Source organism: Lagenorhynchus albirostris, chromosome 3 (genome assembly GCF_949774975.1).
Source record: "Lagenorhynchus albirostris chromosome 3, mLagAlb1.1, whole genome shotgun sequence".
NCBI lineage: Eukaryota > Metazoa > Chordata > Mammalia > Artiodactyla > Delphinidae > Lagenorhynchus > Lagenorhynchus albirostris.
Window position 1 is genome coordinate 53,789,657 of NC_083097.1, and position 17,174 is coordinate 53,806,830.

Sequence of the window (17,174 nt, forward strand, 5' to 3'; positions counted from 1 at the left end):
TGATTCTTCCAATCCAAGAACATGGTATATCTCTCCACCTGTTTGGATCATCTTTAATTTCTTTCATCAGTGTCTTCTGCATATAGGTCTTTTGTCTCCTTAGGTAGGTTTATTCCTAGGTATTTTATTCTTTTTGTTGCAATAGTAAATGGGGGTGTTTCCTTAATTTCTCTTTCAGATTTTTCATCATTAGTGTTTAGGAATGCAAGAGATTTCTGAGCATTAATTTTGTATCCTGCTACTTTACCAAATTCATTGATTAGCTCTTGTAGTTTTCTGGTAGCATCTTCAAGATTCTCTACATATAGTTTCCTGTCATCTGTAAACAGTAACAGCTTTACTTCTTTTCCAATTTGGATTCCTTTTATTTCTTTTTCTACTCTGATTGCTGTGGCTAAAACTTCCAAAACTATGTTGAATAATAGTGGTGAGAGTGGACAACCTTGTCTTGCTCCTGATCCTAGAGGAAATGGTTTCAGTTTTTCACCATTGCGAATGATGTTGGCTGTGGGTTTCTCATATATGGCCCTTATTATGTTGAGGTAAGTTCTCTTTGTGCCTACTTTCTGGAAGGTTTTTTATCATACATGGGGGTTGAATCTTGTCAAAAGCTTTTTCTGCATCTATTGTGATGATCATATGGTTTTTATTCTTCAATTTGTTAATATGGTTTATCACATTGATTGATTTGCATATATTGAAGAATCCTTGCATTCCTGGGATAAACCCCACTTGATCATGGTGTATGATCCTTTTAATGTGTTGTTGGATTCTGTTTGCTAGTATTTTGTTGAGGATTTTTACATCTATGTTCATCGGTGATATTGGCCTGTAGTTTTCTTTCTTTGTGACATCTTTGTCTGGTTTCATTATCAGGGTGATGGTAACCTCATAGAATGAGTTTCGGAGTGTTCCCTCTGCTGTATTTTGGAAGAGTTTGAGAAGGATAGGTGTTAGCTCTTCTCTAAATGTTTGATAGAATTCACCTGTGAAGCCATCTGGTCCTGGGCTTTTGTTTGTTGGAAGATTTTTTTATCACAGTCTCAATTTCAGGGCTTGTGATTGGTCTGTTTGTATTTACTGTTTCTTCCTGGTTCAGTCTCGGAAGGTTGTGCTTTTCTAAGAATTTGTCCATTTCTTCCAGGTTGTCAATTTTATTGGCATAGAGTTGCTTGTAGTAATCTCTCATGGTCCTCTGTATTTCTGCAGTGTCAGTTGTTACTTCTCCTTTTTCATTTCTAATTCTATTGATATGAGTCTTCTGCCTTTTTTTCTTGATGAGTCTGGCTAATGGTTTATCAATTTTGTTTATCTTCTCAAAGAACCAGCTTTTAGTTTTATTGATCTTTGCTATTGTTTCCTTCATTTCTTTTTCATTTGTTTTTGATCTGATCTTATGATTTCTTTCTTTCTGCTAACTTTGGGGGTGTTTTGTTCTTCTTTCTCTAATTGCTTTAAGTGCAAGTTTAGGTTGTTTATTTGAGATGTTTCTTGTTTCTTGAGGTAGGATTTTATTGCTATAAATTTCCCTCTTAGAACTGCTTTTGCTGCATCCAATAGGTTTTGTGTCATTGTGTTTTCATTGTCATTTATTTCTAGGTATTTTTTGATTTCATCTTTGATTTCTTCAGTGATTTCTTGGTTATTTAGTGGTGTATTGTTTAGCCTCCATGTGTTTGTATTTTTTACAGATTTTTTCCTGTAATTGATATCTAGTCTCATAGCATTGTGGTGAGAAAAGATACTTGATACAATTTCAATTTTCTTAAATTTACCAAGGCTTGGTTTGTGACGCAAGATATAATCTATCCTGGAGACTGTTCCATGAGCACTTGAGAAGAAAGCATATTCTATTGTTTATGAATGGAATGTCCTCTAAATATCAATTAAGTCCATCTTGTTTAATGTATCATCTAAAGTTTGTGTTTCCTTATTTATTTTCATTTTGGATGGTTTGTCCATTGGTGAAAATGGGGTGTTAAAGTCCCCTATGATTGTGTTACTGTTGATTTCCCCTTTTATGGCTGTTAGCATTTGCCTTATATATTGAGGTGCTCCTATGTTGGGTGCATAGATATTTACAATTGTTATATCTTCTTCTTGGATTGTTCCCTTGATCATTATGTAGTGTCCTTCTTTGTCTCTTGTAATAGTCTTTATTTTAAAGCCTACTTTGTTTGATATGAGAATTGCTACTCCAGCTTTCTTCTGATTTCCATTTGCATGGCATATCTTTTTCCATCCCCTCACTTTCAGTCTGTATGTGTTCCTAGATCTGAAGTGGGTCTCTTGTAGACAGTGTATATACGGGTCTTGTTTTTGTATCCATTCAGCCAGTCTCTGTCTTTTGGTTGGAGCTCTTAATCCATTTACATTTAAGGTAATTATCAATATGTATGTTCCTATTACTATTTTCTTAATTATTTTAGGTTTGTTATTGTATGTCTTCTCCTTCTCTTGTGTTTCCTGCCTAGAGAAGTGCCTTTAACATTTGTTGTAAAGCTGGTCTTGTGGTGCTGAATTCTCTTAGCTTTTGCTTGTCTGTAAAGATTTTAATTTCTCCATCAAATCTAAATGAATCCTTGCTGGGTAGAGTAATCTTGGTTGTAGGTTTTTCCCTTTCATCACTTTAAGTATGTCCTGCCACACCCTTCTGACTTGCAGAGTTTCTGCCGAAAGATCAGAGGTTAACCTTATGGGGATTCCCTTGTACGTTATTTGTTGGTTTTCCCTTGCTACTTTTAATATTTCTTCTTTGTATTTAATTTTTGATACTTTGATTAATATGTGTCTTGGCATGCTTCTCCTTGGATTTATCCTGTATGAGACTCTGCACTTCCTGGACTTAATTGACTATATCCTTTCCCATGTTAGGGAAATTTTCAACTATAATCTCTTCACATATTTTATCAGATCCTTTCTTGTTGTCTTCTTCTGGAACCCCTATGATTCAAATATTGGTGAGTTTAATGTTGTCCCAGAGGTCTCTGAGACTGTCCTCCATTCTTTTATTTCTTTTTTCTTTATTCTGTTCTATGGTAGTTATCTCCTCTATTTTATCTTCCAGGTCACTTATCCTTTCTTCAGCCTCAGTTATTTGGTTGTTGATTTCTTCTAGAGAATTTTTAAGTTCATTTATTGTGCTGTTCATCATTATTTGCTTGCTCCTTATTTCTTCTTGGTCCTTGTTAAATATTTCTTGTATTTTCTCCTTTCTGTTTCCAAGATTTGGGGTCATCTTTACTATCATTACTCTGAATTCTTTTTCAGGTAGACTGCCTATTTCCACTTCATTTTTTTTGGTCTCGTAGGTTTTTACCTTGCTCCTTCATCTGCTGCATATTTCTCTGTCTTCCCATTTTGCTTAATTACTGTGTTTGGGGTCTCCTTTTCACAGGCTGCAGGTTTGTAGTTCCCATTGTGTTTGGAGTCTACCCCCAGTGGCTAAGGTTGGTTCAGTGGCTTGTCTAGGTTTCCTGGTGGAGGGGACTGGTGCCTGTGTTCTGGTGGGTGAGGCTTGATCTTTTTCTGGTGGGCAGGGCTACATTGGTGGTGTGTTTTGGGGTGTCTGTGACCTTATTATGATTTTAGACAGCCTCTCTGCTAATGGGTGGGGTTGTGTTCCTGTCTTACTAGTTATTTGGCATGGAGCATCCAGCACTGGAGCTTGCTAGCCACTGGCTGGAGCTGGGTCTTAGGGTTGAGATGGCACTTTCTGGGAGAGCTCTCACCAATTGATATTACATGGGGCTGGGAGGTTTCTGGTGGTCCAATGTCCTGAACTCAGCTCTCCCACCTCAGAGGCTCAGGCCTGACACCAGGCTGGAGCACCAATACCCTGTCAGCCACCCGGCTCAGAATAAAAGGGAGGAAAAAAGAAAGAAAAAAATTAAAAATTAAATAAATAAAATAAAATAATTTTTTTAAGTTATTAAAATAAAAAATTAAAAAGTAATAAAAAAAGAAGAGAGCAACAAAACCAATAAAGAAATTCACCAATGATAACAAGTGCTAAAAACTATACTAAGATAAACATAAAAATCAGAAACAAGTCAGTTGCAGACAGCAAACCCCAAGTCTACAGTTGCTCCCAAAGTCCACCGCCTCCATTTTGGGTTGATGCATCGTCTGTTCAGGTATTCCACAGATGCAGGGTACATCAAATTGATTGTGGAGATTTAATCCGCTGCTCCTGAGGCTGCTGGGAGAGATTTCCCTTTCTCTTCTTTGTTCACACAGCTCTTGGGGTTCAGCTTTGGATTTGGCCTTGCCTCTGTGTGTACATTGCCCTCAGGCTTCTGTTCCTGCCCAGACAAGACGAGGTTAAAGCAGTGGCTGATTAGGGGTCTCTGGCTCACTCAGGCCAGGAGGAGGGAGGTTTACAGTAGTTATGCTTGGAATGCAGGATGAGCCTGCAGTGGCAGAGGCTGGTGTGACATTGCACCAGCCTGAGGTGTGCCGTGTGTTCTCCCGAGGAAGTTGTCCCTGGATCATGGGACCCTGGCAGTGGCGGGCTGCACAGGCTCCTGGGAGGGGAGGTGTGGATAGTGACCTGTGCTTGCACACACGCTTCTTGGTGCTGCAGCTGCAGCCTTAGCATTTCATGCCTGTCTCTGGGGTCCGTGCTGATAGCCGCGGCTTGCGCCCTTCTCTGGAGCTCTTTTAGGCAGTGTTCTGCATCCCCTCTCCTCGTGTACCCTGAAACAATCATCTCCTGCCTCCTAGGCAGTTCCAGAGCTTTTCTTGGACTCCCTCCTGGCCAGCTGTGGTGCACTAGCCCCCTTCAGGCTTTGTTCACGCAGCCAACCCCAGTTGTCTCCCTGGGATCCCACCGAATCCCCAGCCTCAACTCCCTGCCCCGCCCACCCCAGTGGGTGAGCAGACTGGTGCTGCTCAGGCTGGTGAGTGCTGGTCGTCACCGATCCTCTGTGCAGGAATCTGTCCACTTTGCCCTCTGCACCCCTGTTTCTGTGCTCTCCTCCGTGGCTCCGAAGCCTTCCCCGCTCCGCCACTCGCAGTCTCCGCCCGTGAAGGGGCTTCCTAGTGTGTGGAAACCTTTCCTCCTTCACAGCTCCCTCCCACTGGTGCAGGTCCCGTCCCTATCCTTTTGTCTGTTTATTCTTTTTTCTTTTGCCCTACCCAGGTATGTGGGGAGTTTCTTGGCTTTTGGGAAGTCTGAGGTCTTCTGGCAGCATTCAATAGGTGTTCTGTAGGAGTTGTTCCACATGTAGATGTATTTTTGATGTATCTGTGGGGAGGAAAGTGATCTACGCGTCTTACTCCTCCACCATCTTGAAGGTTCCCCCCCCAAAATAAATGTTTCAATTCTGCTTACAAAGGTATAATTTAGCAAATTACTGTAAGTCATAATTAGTTTGAGAGAAAGGTTTCCTTATACCTGGTCACACAGAAATCCAGAGATAAGTGAGGACAGGTAGAACTTGAAGTATTTTCAGGATAAACTTGAGCTCCAGAGGTGCTCTCATTGTCAGGCGGGCTTCAGCCGGGAAATGCTAACAAAACAAAACCTGCTGCCTTAGGGCAAGACCCCAGGCCCCGGCCCACCCCCATGTCTTTAAGAACCTTTAGCAACATCATTTTTAATGGCTGCTGAGGATTCCAGACATTGAGATAACACATTTGGTTGGAGACTGATCTTTCAAGAACACCTTTAGGAATTTTCGCTTCCCCTTAATACCTTTGTCAGAATTGGAAAAAGAAGAAAGGAGAGAGATTAAAATTCAAATCAGTTTCTCTCCTTTTTGAAGTGGTGAAAGGTTTGGTGCGGGAGAATCATAAGACAACAGGATTGTCCTTTCCAGCTGGGTCAGAGCTGAAGTGAGGCAATTGAGCATAAGTCTGATGTGACAACAGACTATCAGGATCCCCACATCAGCGGCCAACCTGTTCTGGCTGGGGCCTTGCCTCAGCCACGAGGCTGCATAGTGACAATTCAGGAGCTGACAGCATCTGCTCGTACTGCAGAGTCACCACATGCTTGCCCCATCTTGATTAATTGGCTTGTTTCATTTTAGACATTCTCCTGTCACAGAACATTCCATGATTGTACAAGTGATAATGAGTTACCCTAGGGATAACCTCTTCAGAACCAATGAATCTGTAACTCTTTGAATACTGAATAAATCAGCCCTTCTCTAAAGTTACACAGCAAGGCATTAATACCATCTAATATTATAACATTTGTGCCAGGGTGGGTCTGAAACATTATATGTTAGCAATTAACCCTTTTGTTTGTGGCATTAATGAATGAGATTAGAATTGGATTTAAGGATTTGTTAAATGGCAAAGTCCAGTGACCTTAATTACTCTAATCTTATCTGACCTAAATGAATGAAATGCATTTCCACGTAAAATGGTAGGCATTGTTACCTTATAATGTGTAAGCTGCTGGTCTGATCTCTAATGTTAAAAACAAAAACGGAATGAGAGATAATGCAACATAGACTAATTTATGCATAAATCTCCAAAAACAATTAAAGGTTATCTCAAGCCTGGACCACATAACATCTCCTAACAATCCTTTCCTACTTTTTACATAAAAATTGCTTTCTTGCCCTGATATAAAAGTTTTACCTACCCATTGTGAAAACAATAGATAATTAAAAAATACTTACAAAGAGAAAATAAAAACCACCTATGATTTGACCACACAGATATAACCATGTTATATCTGTTCGTTGTTGTTGTTGTTTTCCATAGAGATATTTTAATTTACAAATTGACTATACATATATATCTCTCTATATATACATACACATATAAGCCAACATATACATACATATGGGCATGCATAAGATATTACTATAGTGTTATTTTGGCTTATATTCTTCCAGGGGATTTTCTTCTATGCATAAATACATAGAAATATATATTTACTTTCCTAATATTTGGGAATGGCATCATGTTATACATATTACTTAATAGTATTCTCTTTTTTCATGATAAACAGTATGCCCTGGGTTGGTATTGTCTCTCTTCCTCCCTTCAGGCCACAGGGACTTAATTGCTTTTTTTTTCCTTTTCAGAGCAGCCATCACCTCACCAATTTCTTGAGGTGTCTCCCTAATACATACTGCAGAAGACAATACAACATCCCCAGATTCTGCTTTCCTCAGTGTCCATGAAGCCCACCTCACAGACCATTGTTAAAGATTTCACTGGTAATTGAGTAGGAAAACAGATAATACAAAAATAGCTATTGTGGCACGTTCTGTAAGATTTGACAGACCTTCCTGGTTCCCTGGCCAGAGTGCCTGGGTGGCCTGAAAGGGTATTGTTTGTCATCTTTTAACCCTGGTAGAAAGTTTATCAAACTCCCCCTCACTTAGGCCTTTTCCTACCTTCAGCCTCTGAAATCCAGTGATTCTCAAGCTATCTGGAGGGGAGATGAAGTTGCTTTTTTAAGTATTCTTTTTCTGTGGTAAAATACACATAACATAAAGTTTACCATTTTGCCATTTGTAAGCATGCAGTTCAGCGGCATTAAGTACATTCATGTTGCTGTGCAACCACCAGTGCCCATCTCTAAAACTTTTCATTTTCCCAAACTGAAACTCTATACCCATTGAACAATAACTCCCCATTCCGATCTCTCCCCAGCCCCTGGCAACCACTCTTCTACTTTTTGACTCTATCAATTTGACTATTCCAGGTACCTCATGTAAGTGAAATCATACAGTATTTGTCCTTTGCTGTCTGGCTTATTTCACTTACAATGTCGTCAAGGTTCGTTCGTGTTGTAGAATATGTCATGATTTCCTTCATTTTTAGGGCTGAATAGTATTCTGTTGTATGGATATATCACATTTAAAAAATCTATTCATCCTATAAATACTTGAGTTGCTTTCACCTTTTGGCTATTGTGAATAAGACGGCTGTGAATATGGTGTACATGTATCTGTTTGTGTCTCTGCTTTCAGTTCTTTTGAGTGTATATCCTGAAGTGAAATTGATAGATCATAGGGTAATTCTATTCTTAATCTTCTGAGGAACTGCCATATTGTTTGCTACAGAGGCTGCACCATTTTATATTTCCATTAGTGATGGACAAGCGTTTCAATTTCTCCCTCACCAAGACTTGTTATTTTCTGGAGCTTCTTGTTGTTGTTTAAAATAGCCATTCTAATGGATATAATGTGGTATCTTATTGTGGTTTTGATTTGCATTTCCCTAATGATTAGTGATTTTGAGTATCTTTTCATGTGCTTATTGGCCATTTATAAATCTTATTTGGTGAAATGTCTTTTCAAATTGTATGTTCATTTTTTAATTGAGTTGTTTGTTTTTTTTGTTCTTTTTTGCTTTATTTTTTTTTTTAATTTTTATTTATTTATTTATTTTTGACTGTGTTGGGTCTTCATTGCTGCACACGGGCTTTCTCTAGTTGCCTTGAGCGGGGCTACTCTTACTCACGGTGTGCAGGCTTCTCATTGCGATGGCTTCTCTTGTTGCACAGCACAGGCTCTAGGCGCGCAGGCTTCAGTAGCTGTGGCACGCGGGCTCAGTAGTTGTGGCTCGTGGGCTCCAGAGCGCAGGCTCAGTAGCTGTGGCACATGGGCCTAGCTGCTCCATGGCATGTGGGACCTTCCCAGACCAGGGCTCGAGCCTGTGTCCCTTGCCCCGGCAGGCAGAGTCTCAACCACTGTGCCACCAGGGAAGTCCCTTTTTTGCTTTATTTTGTTGTTTAACTTCTCTTCCATTATAGATTGATACTTTTATAAAATACAGTAAAATTACCACCAGTGAATTACTGGATATCAAGATGAAGGATGTTAAGATGAAGTCCTAGTACATCTGTTTCTAGCCATAATGAAGTAAAAGGGATTGATTCACTCTTCTACCTTAAACAGTTAGGAAACCAGAATAATATATGAAACAATGGTTTTCAGATATTGAACAAAAGTCACATTAGGAGTGTGATCCCTTCAGAGGAAAGAAACAAACAAGGTGAGACCTGTCACCTCCCCTTATTGCTTACAGGCAGCCTACAAGCACACTTGAGAGGATCAAACTGAGCCCTGGTAACATAACTGCATGCCAGAACGAAGACCACAGCTACATAAAGGAATACAGCAAAATTCAGTACCCAGTAGTGAAAATTTACACAGTCCCCAATCCAATTAAAAAAAAAATTACCTGGTATGCAAAAAAGCAGGAAATATGATCCTTATGAAGGGAAAAAACTCAACTGTTAGAAGATGAATTATATAAAAATGAAACCAAAAAATGACATAAAAATATAAGACCCATTTTTTAAAAATTATTAAATTTAATGGACATAAAGGAAATTATTCTGTCAAATTGCTATAAAAGTTTCTACATGCTTGCTTCCATGTTTTATACTTATTGTTCCATGAAATGGCCAGTAACAATCCACAGACCATCAGCTGGTCTGTAGACCACACTTGATGTAGCCCTGATTAGACCAGTATTTTTTTTAACCTCAAGCCGACTGACTTAAATATGATTACAGAAAAAAAAACAAAAACAAAAACACATTTGAATGTATGGCCGGCCGTACAAGAGAAGAGCCTGTGTCCCAAAGTGAATTACATGTCTCTAGGGATTCCAATCTGAGCGCTCCCACCTCAGGGTGTTCCCAGCACTATGCCAGACCCTGAGGGAAAACCTGAGGTGAAGACCCAAATCCTCAGAGTGAAGCATGGCAGGGAAATTTATGAGAGGCTTAATTAGCACAGTCATTTTATATAAGTAGAGACACAAGGTTTTAAGTAAAACCCTTCTGAGCCTAATTATTTCCTCTGTTATCAGGGACTTCAGAGGAAACTGCACTAAATCATTCTGGAAATAGGTCCTCAGTTCACAGATGCTGAGAACTAATTACTTAACGCATTGAATTGAGTGCATGTTGTAACTGCAAAATATGAAGACTGGATTAGAAGAGCCACCACGAGCTCTTTACCAGCTACCTCTTGGAGGCAAATGTCCATGGACACATTGTTCCAGGGGAGAATGGAACATTGTCTTCCGGAAAGCTGCTAATTAAGAGCTTCTAATTAACAGCAGCTTTCCCTTACAGTCCTGAGGATGGTTGCTCAGCCTATCCAGGTTCAAAACTGTTTTGTGTGGTGAAGCTGGGAGAAAGGAAAAAAAAAAAAAGACAAAATAAGTATGTATAAATTGGGGATATGCAAATGTCATTGTTGACATTCTACTTGTTACTTTCATTTTGGAATTCATTGTAACCCATCTATCAATGTCTTTTTCTATTCCTGTTGTTTCTCATCTATGAAAAGAATATAATGATAACAGTATCTTCCTCATAAGGTTTAAATGATTTAATATATGTAAACATATTGGCACATACTAAGTACCCAGTAAATATTAACTGTCTATACCTGTATCTATACATCTATAGATATTTACTTATTTTTTCATTCATTCAAATCCACTGAAAAAATACATGGTATCTGAGGGATCAACCTAAAAATTATACAATTGAGCTTTTTAAATTAAAAGCTCTGGTATAATTGTACAGAATGTAGCACTGTCAGTTTCAATTTAGACCTTATCATTATTGTCTGTGGCAAAAGCACATCACCCCAAGGGCAAGGAGTTGAGTCCTGAGGTGTGGGCAGTAGAATCAATCTGCAAGGGCAGGTTGTCTGACATCAACTTCATCAGCTACAAAGGTTCAACATCCCCTTTGGTTTCTTTGCAGAATCATTAGTGCACATTTCTTGTGACTGTGTCATTTTGGTCTATTGGCAAAAAAAAAACAATTATGTGACAGAGCACTGAGTGACACCTGCCTTGGCTGGGTATTGCCACTCGCACCCGGAGTGCTCAGAAGAGTGATAGAGGTGATGTGTTAACTATACTCAGTCAAAAGTAAAAGATGGAGAATAGTGTTTTCATTTTTCAGTTTCAAATCTACATCCCTTTATCCTGCTGTACAAAATAGGATCTCATGGTGATCACAGTAAGATCTTGGAGGACACTGTGCCAAGACATGTGAAGAGGTGCCCCTGACCTGGGCATTCTGAAATTCTTGATGAGCACCTTGCCTGGTTACAGACAGCTGTAGCAGCTTCCTGCTCCTGTTTCCAGGGAGGAAACAGTGCTCTGTGTGTTCCTGAGTTTCTTTACAGATTTCAGGGGTGCTCCCTATATGAATGTGGAAACTTCTCATAAGATGACCAGTGGCCACTAGGAATGAATGCTCTAATTACTTTTGGTGACAGTAAATAAAATTATTTTGATATGGATCAGAGGTCTTGTCTATAGAGAAAGGGCTCTTTCAGTTATCCTTATGCTTGGCTAAATTGGTTTTCTGAAATGAGAATGTAATATTCCTGAGAGAATGAGTATTCATATTGAACTATTTTCATTTAAAAATAATCATTTGGGGGGTAGAGGTGAGCTCTCATACTAAACTAGAAGTAGCAAAAATTAGATAATAAGGAATTTATTTTGTTGTTTTTCTGCTTCCCAGTTTTCCTCCTTGACGTTCTACAGGTTTCTGTTATTGGTCAATTTTTGTTGCTGTTGTTTCTGTGTCCTTTCTTGACACCCTCAGTCAGTCTCTTGGTTTCAAATATCATCATTGCTCTGTGAAAAACAACTGAATCTCTCTTTATAGTTACGGGACTTCTTATTATATGAGGTAATAAATCTCTATCATCCAAACCATCTTGGTTTGGTATTCTCTTACTTGCATCTGGAAGTATCTTGACTCTTTTTCCTCTAAACAGTAATAGGAGAGTGAATCATTCTAAAGCCAAGTCAAGATCATGTGGCTCCCGCGTTCAGAAATCTTCAGTAGTTCCCCACTCCCTACCAAAGAAACCCTCCAAATTTATTATCTAGCATTTAAGACTTTCCTACAATCTGTGCCAACTAACCTTTCCAAGCTTATTTATTATATGCTTTCTTTACCTGGTCCTTCCAGTGGTTAAAACACTCTAAGAGCTGCAGTGGGGAGACAGAAGAGGGGAGGCTGCCACCCAGCTAAACAGTTGGCTGGGACCTGGACCCAAGCCCACTCCCCATTCCCTGCCACCACCCTGCCTCCAGGGACTAAATGTGGAACTAGCTGGTGCCAGCCCAGTTTTCACCTAGAAAGTCACTTCAGTTTAGGTGGCAGAGATCATCTTTGCAAAGTTCTTTTGTGTCCCAATGTAGATTAAAGAGCAAATTGAACTCCCGAAAGGTGGGGGTTGCCTTTGAGAACATGGCTCCTAGGCCCCAGAGCACCAGGATCAGCACGGCAGCATGGTGGCCCTTGTGTATTGTGTGCCCTCAACATGCAAGGTTCTCCTCTGGCAGCAGGAAGCACACTCTGAGAATGCTGAAGCTGCAAAACCCACTTCCAGAGCACAGAAAAACAAAGAGGAACAAGGTATACCAGCAGCCAACATGCAGGAACGCACCCAGCAAGCAGAAAGCCACTGTCACTGACTCAGCAATTGCTTCTGCTGTGGTCCAAGAAGAACTCAGAGAGCCTGTCCCTGTCTGTGACTGCAGGCTCAGTCATTCAACCAGTGCAGTCCAGTAACCCTAAAGGGAGGAACTCCACCACGAAAGAGTCAAAGTCCAACAAACAATGATGAACAACACAATAAATGAAATTAAAAATTCTCTAGAAGGAACCAATAGCAGAATAACTGAGGCAGAAGAACGGATAAGTGACCTGGAAGATAAAATAGTGGAAATAACTACCACTGAGAAGAATAAAGAATGAAAACAATGGAGGACACTCTCAGAGACCTCTGGGACAACATTAAATGCACCAGCATTCAAATTATAGGGGTCCCAGAAGAAGAGGAGAAAAAGAAAGGGACTGAGAAAATATTTGAAGAGATTATAGTTGAAAACTTCCCTAATATGGGAAAGGAAATAGATAAGTCCAGGAAGCACAGAGTCCCATACAGGATAAATCCAAGGAGAAACATGCCAAGACACATATTAATCAAACTATCAAAAATTAAATACAAAGAAAAAATATTAAAAGCAGCAAGGGAAAAACAACAAATAACATACAAGGGAATACCCATAAACTTAACAGCTGATCTTTCAGCAGAAACTCTACAAGCCAGAAGGGAGCGGCAGTACATATTTAAAGTGATGAAAGAGAAAAACCTACAAGCAAGATTACACTACCCAGCAAGGATCTCATTCAGATTCGATGGAGAAATTAAAACCTTTACAGACAAGCAAAAGCTAAGAGAATTCAGCACCACAAAACCAGCTTTACAACAAATGCTAAAGAAAATTCTCTAGGCAGGGAACAAAAGAGAAGGAAAAGACCTACAATAAGAAACCCAAAACAATTAAGAAAATAGTAATAGGAACATACATATTGATAATTACCTTAAATGTAAATGAATTAAATGCTCCAAGTAAAAGACATAGACTGGCTGAATGGATACAAAAATAAGACCTGTATATATGCTGTCTACAAGAGACCTACTTCAGACCTAGGGACACATACAGACTGAAAGTGAGGGGTTGGAAAAAGATATTCCATGCAAATAGAAGTCAAAAGAAAGCTGGAGTAGCAATTCTCATATCAGACAAAATAGACTTTTAAAATAAAGACTATTAGAAGAGACAAAGAAGGACACTACATAATGATCAGGGGATCGATCCAAGCAGAAGATATAACATCTGTAAATATTTATGCACCCAACATAGGAGCACCTCAATACATAAGGGAAATGCTAACAACCATAAAAGGGGAAATCAACAGTAACACAATCATAGGGGACTTTAACACCCCATTTTCACCAATGGACAAACCATCCAAAATGAAAATAAATAAGGAAACACAAACTTTAAATAATACATTAAACAAGACGGACTTAATTGATATTTATAGGACATTCCATCCAAAAACAACAGAATACACTTTCTTCTCAAGTGCTCATGGAACATTCTCCAGGATAGATGATATCTTGGGTCACAAATCAAGCCTTGGTAAATTTAAGAAAATTGAAATCGTATCAAGTATCTTTTCATTGCAGCTCTGTTTACAATAGCCAGGACATGGAACCAACCTATGCGTCCATCAACAGATGAATGGATAAAGAAGATGTGGCAGATATATACAATGGAATATTCTCAGCCATAAGAAGAAACAAAATTGAGTTACTTGTAGTGAGGTGGATGAACCTAGAGTCTGTCATACAGAGTGAAGTAAATCAGAAAGAGAAAAACAAATACCATATGCTAACACATATATATGGAATCTAAAAAAACAAACAAAAAAATGGTTCTGAAGAACCTAGGGGCAGGACAGGAATAAAGACACAGACGTAGAGAATGGACTTGAGGACACAGGGAGGGGGGGAAGGGTAAGCTGGGACAAAGTGAGAGAGTGGCATGGACATATCTACACTACCAAATGTAAAATAGATAGCTAGTGGGAAGCAGTTGCATAGCACAGGGAGATCAGCTCTGTGCTTTTGTCCATCTAGAGGGGTGGGCCAGTGAGGGTAGGAGGGAGACGTTGGAGGGACAAGATATGGGGATATATGTATATGTAAAGCTGATTCACTTTGTTATAGAGCAGAAACTAGCACACCATTGTGAAGCAATTGTACTCCGATAAAGATGTTAAAAAAAAAAAGAGTCAAAGTCCAAGTCAAAGCAGGAGATGATGGCCTTCCCTTACAGTGATGACCCCATCTGGGAATCCCCACCTGCCTTTCAAATTCTCCAGGCAGAGAAAACAAGGGGGCTGGCCAGTCAATCCTAGTCCCCCCTCTTAATGACTCCAAGAGTGGGAGCCATACACTGTAAGCACTCCTTTGGCCTGGTGGGAGCCTGGACCTGAAGAATGGGGCTGCAGATGGTGCCAAGGGAGCAAGGTATTCCCCATCCCCCGCCACCTCACCGCTTTGGTCAGAGCTCCTGGGACTGAAGAATGGAATTCTGCTGACCACTAAAGTCCCAGGATTCCCAGTGCACAACGCACTGATGACCCCATCATATTACATGACCCACAGCTCTTCCAGACCTTTCCACAGCCAGACTATTATCCAAACCCACACCTGCTCCGAAGACATTAGACCAAATAGTGTGTATGTTTTCAAGCTGCAGATTCTGCACTAAGGGTCAAGTTGAAACTGCTGCCCCTTTTCACATCCATGACATCCCTAGCAGCAAGACAGAGAGAAGCATACCTCTGGGAACAGGCAGATATGTGCCTTTGGAATGACCTGAAACCTCTCCCAGCTCCAGCCAACCAGGGTTGGAATTCTTCCCCGAATACCACACCGCAGCCAACTCTGTGTGTTCTGGCACCAGCACCCACACCTGCTGCTCCCATATGTCCCCTGAGATAAGCCTGGGGTAGAAAACAAACTGATTCCTTCTGCAGGCAGCCCTGCCAGCTCTACTCCACTGCTCCGACATGGTAGTGCTCCAGGCCTGATGCCCCCAAACCAAGCAGTTACCTCTGTCTCCTACAGGGCCAATGGCTCTGGCAGATCCCAGTGTGCTCCTTCCCCACCTCCCTCCACTAGTGTCCAGTGGAGATCCCCCCACCCTGGGAGAAACCCCAGATAGACTACGTCATGAGCAGCTTCAGCATCGGGAGCACTCCTTACACACTCTCAAATCTAGCGCATGCTTTCCCCTGATGAGAAGACATTCGTAGCAGCACAAGGGATGCAGAATGCTGGAGTGTTAAATGAACCTCCAAAGAAACCAGAAGGGTTGATACAGGCCAGAGTGGCTTAGTAACAAAGCTTAGGTAAGGGACCTGGGTCCCGGACAGCTGTGGAGGCTCCACTTGTCCTTCCAGGATACAGAGATGTGCCCTTTTGTCCAGATGAAGTGATTCCACGTTCCATGAACTCCCTGTCTGGGCACCTAAGACCCAACCACCCAGATCATATGACTCCTGAGCAGATAGTTTGGCTGAAATTATAGCAGGAGTTTTTAATAAACAGAAGAAGAGGTATCAGGGAAAAGTGGCTGTACCCTAGCATTCCCTTCAGGTTACAAAGGTTTATCTGCACGGACCTTAGAATTTCTCTAAGGGCCTCTCCCTAGATACCAGATGACCCCTAGTGAAGGCTGGGCACCTGGGCAAGCAGAACCATCTTCTGATAGTATGACTGCACCATGTTCTCTGCTCTTAGGCACACGGCCCTCGACTGCAACATACCAGGGATCAGATATGCCTTCCTGGATTTGCAGGAATGATAATCTGAAATGGAAGGGCAAATGTCACCAACCCTGCATCCAGACCACGTCTTTCTGGAGTCAGTTGGCCAGACAACATGTCAAAAATTCCAAATAATTGAAACTTCTTTCCTGGCCAGGGGGTCTTTTGGATTGATGGGATTGCTTCCAAAACCCCCAAAGATTCTCTGCAGAGATGCTTCAACAGCAGCTTGCAGAGAAATTTCAAGGTGGTCTCCCTGGGATAAGCATAACAGGAATAAGGTCCAACATGGAGATGACTAGCATGATCCCAGGCTCTCAGTGAACATTCCCATTTTCCTGCAGTCCTGCCAGGATAACTTTCCAAAAACGATTCCCCACCAATGAGCCCTGGTTGGGAATTTGAGTTTGGGATGGTCCTTAATGTCATGAAAGGAAATGTCAACTTAAATATCAACAAGGGATCCAACCTTCAGATGACACCTCAAAAGATGAGAGGCTCAGTGTGCCCTGGGGAGATGATGACTTGCACTCAGGTGGCTCCGAGATGCTGCCTGCTGATCAGAAGCTGGCTCCCCTGCCATCTGGTGAGCGTCCTCAGCAGGAGTATGTCCTGGGCTTTAGGCCATACTTTCCGTGTCTCAAGGTCCAGGAAGCAACGGTGGTTTGCAGAATCTCAGAGAAACAATCGGACTCACCAGAAGGACTAATGGCCAGCTCTGTCATAGCCACCAATACATCTCAACCCTCCTAGAAACCCCATTAGCCTCAACACAGCTCCTCCAGTTTGAAATGGCCTGGGGCAAAAGGCCTGTGCATTCTCCTGGTCTGAACCCTCTGCAACCTCCCACCATGTACTGTCCAGTCATCAATGCTGGGCTCACCCTCAGGAAACCTCAAGTGCCTCCAGATTCCATTGTACATGGTAGGCCTGATGGCAGGCCCAGACGCTGCTGCCTTCATTAAACAGCCTTCTTAGTGTTTGCTGCTGCTCTGTGGGTGATCTGCTTCTGTGAATA

General features: G+C 41.1%; 1 long non-coding RNA gene and 1 pseudogene across 1 annotated transcript in view; both read left to right on the plus strand.

Moving 5' to 3' along the window:
- The window catches only part of LOC132518094 (uncharacterized), a 479,628-nt gene that overhangs the window by 405,072 nt on the left and 57,382 nt on the right, over positions 1-17,174 (plus strand). The gene's annotated exons all lie outside the window — the stretch shown is intronic.
- Positions 12,256-17,174, plus strand: part of LOC132517880 (B-cell CLL/lymphoma 9 protein-like) — a 36,929-nt pseudogene continuing 32,010 nt past the window's right edge.